Here is a 2500-nt window from a genome sequence, read left to right on the forward strand (position 1 = left end):
AGGGCCAAAAGCCTGCCTGTGAAAGGGAAGGATCAGCCGGTCAGCCCCCTGCTGGTCGCTGCTGCCAGTGCAGCAGGCGTGCGTGTGTCCTCGGCCTCGTGTCCAGGTCCCTCAGGGACTTGAGGCAGCTCTCCCCGGTGGTCTCGTGGTCAGGACCGGGCTTCGAATCCCAGTCGGGGGGGGATGACTTTCTGCTGCAGATTAATTGGCATGAAGGAAAGTCTCCCCTCCTGAGCGTAAAGCTCCACCCTCACCACCACCACCACCGCCTTTTCCTCCCCTTGACAAACGGACAGACAGACAGTCAGACAGTCAGTCCAGTTCGGGAGCGCAGCTTTCATTAAGCAATGGCGTTTGTGACAACTCATCGTCTGACAGGTTGATGATTTCCCCACACGCCTCCTGCCGAATAAAAGGCTCACCCTCCCGGACACTACCCCCAGAATCACCCCCCCCCCCCCCCGGGGTGAATATTAAGCCCGAGAACACCGACTGTAACCAACCGCAGTGAAAAGTTGAAGTGGCAACTCATTAACCAGATTTATTTTGGGCAACTCATTAACCAGATTTTTTGTTCATTTGGTTTATGAGTTGCCAAGTGTAAATCTGGTTAATGAGTTGCCACTTCAACTTTTCACTGCGGTTGGTTACAGTCGGTGTTCTCGGGCTTAATATTCGCCCCGGGGGGGGGGGGTGTATAGCAGGCGATGGCCGGTGTGGAGTGCGTTTTTTGGGGGTTGATTTTCACTTTGCCTCGCTGGTGGAATTTGTGGGAGGCAGGCAAGGGGATTGGTGTGGGCTGGTGGGCGGCAAGGGAGATGCTTGCTTCGGGGTGTTATCCTCACTTTGGTCCGCTGGTGAGAGTAGGCAGCGGCAGGCTGGCAGGCAGGCAAGTGTGATGTAGTGTGGGGTGCGGTGCAGTGCAGTGCAGTGCGGTGCTGCCCTGTCGTTTATGAAAGGTTGTAATGACACTGCTTTGCAGCTGACCATATCCACTGATTTGTGACGCCCGTATGGAGGCTGATATCTCAGGAGGGCCGAGGCCGATTTCCTCCGGGGACGGCTCGTCGCGTGCGGCAGGACGAGGCGCAGCGGACGGTACCGTGCGCTCGGAGGTGCGGCGCTGCCCGCCGGAGGTACAGCGAAAGGCTGCAAACCGCTTTCCGCCTGCTAACTCGGCGGCCGTCAGACCGACCGACTCCGCTTTACCACCGGAGCTAGAGTCGGGCAAGGGGCACCGAAGGGTACCGGAAGGATCGCGTTCGCACGACGGGAAGTCGACTAGCGGGCCGCCGAAAGCGAGCCGGGGGCCCCCGGTTTTTCTGTCCCACCTGGAGACTGATATCTCAGGAAGGCCGAGGCCGATTTCCTCCGGGGACGGCTCGTCGCGTGCGGCAGGACGAGGCGCAGCGGACGGTACCGAGCGCTCGGAGGTGCGGCGCTGCCCGCCGGAGGTACAGCGAAAGTCTGCGAACCGCTTTCCGCCTCCTCTCACCGCACGGCTCTCCTTTTCACCCACTGGCGGATTTTCACCCTCCGACTGCTCGCTACCGTCCGCTGCGCCTGGTCCGGGCCCTGTCCATTGTCATGTTAATGGCAGGGCGGGGCAGGACTGCTTTCACCAGGAACCCGGTTTTCTGGGTCAGAGGTTCCAGGGGACCTGTTTTGTGCGGACTTCCCTGTGTCCGTCCCTCCCTGCCTGCCTTCCCCCCAGGACTTCCTTCTGAACACCTTTGTCGTTTGAGCGAGGGCCAAAAGCCTGCCTGTGAAAGGGAAGGATCAGCCGGTCAGCCCCCTGTTGGTCGCTGCTGCCAGTGCAGCAGGCGTGCGTGTGTCCTCGGCCTCGTGTCCAGGTCCCTCAGGGACTTGAGGCAACTCTCCCCGGTGGTCTCGTGGTCAGGACCGGGCTTCGAATCCCGGTCGGGGGGGATGACATTCTGCTGCAGATTAATTGGCATGAAGGAAAGTCTCCCCTCCTGAGCGTAAAGCTCCACCCTCACCACCACCGCCGCCTTTTCCACCCCTTGACAAACAGACAGACAGACAGACAGACAGTCAGTCAGTCCAGTTCGGGAGCGCAGCTTTCATTTGGAAGCAGACCCTGCTTGTTTAAAGTCAACGACGCCAAGTTATTTTGCACTTTGAACTATATCGCTACGTGCGAGCGGCACTCAGCCTTGGAGAAGAAAAAAATACCACTGAGCTGAGAAAGTTCTTTTTAAAACGGTTTCCTTCCACAGCAGCTCTGAGTGTGAGAGAGAGAGAGAGAGAGAGAGAGAGATATCAGCTTTATTCTCAGTAATAATACACACACACACACACACACACACACACACACACACAGACACTGGGAAAGAGCTGATTTTCCTTTTGAATATCTCCCCACGGGGAGCTGCACCGTTCCCAGAAACACTGCAATACTGGGTCGATGCGTGGAGTGGACGGAGCAAGCCCCTATTCCATCTCCCAGTTCTAAAAATCAATTAAAAATAATAATAAA

General features: G+C 57.4%; 1 pseudogene; it reads right to left on the minus strand.

Annotated features, from left to right (window-relative positions):
- Window positions 1-2387: 2387 nt before the first annotated feature.
- Window positions 2388-2500, minus strand: part of LOC137329302 (U2 spliceosomal RNA) — a 117-nt pseudogene continuing 4 nt past the window's right edge.

This window comes from Heptranchias perlo, chromosome 12 (assembly GCF_035084215.1).
Source record: "Heptranchias perlo isolate sHepPer1 chromosome 12, sHepPer1.hap1, whole genome shotgun sequence".
NCBI lineage: Eukaryota > Metazoa > Chordata > Chondrichthyes > Hexanchiformes > Hexanchidae > Heptranchias > Heptranchias perlo.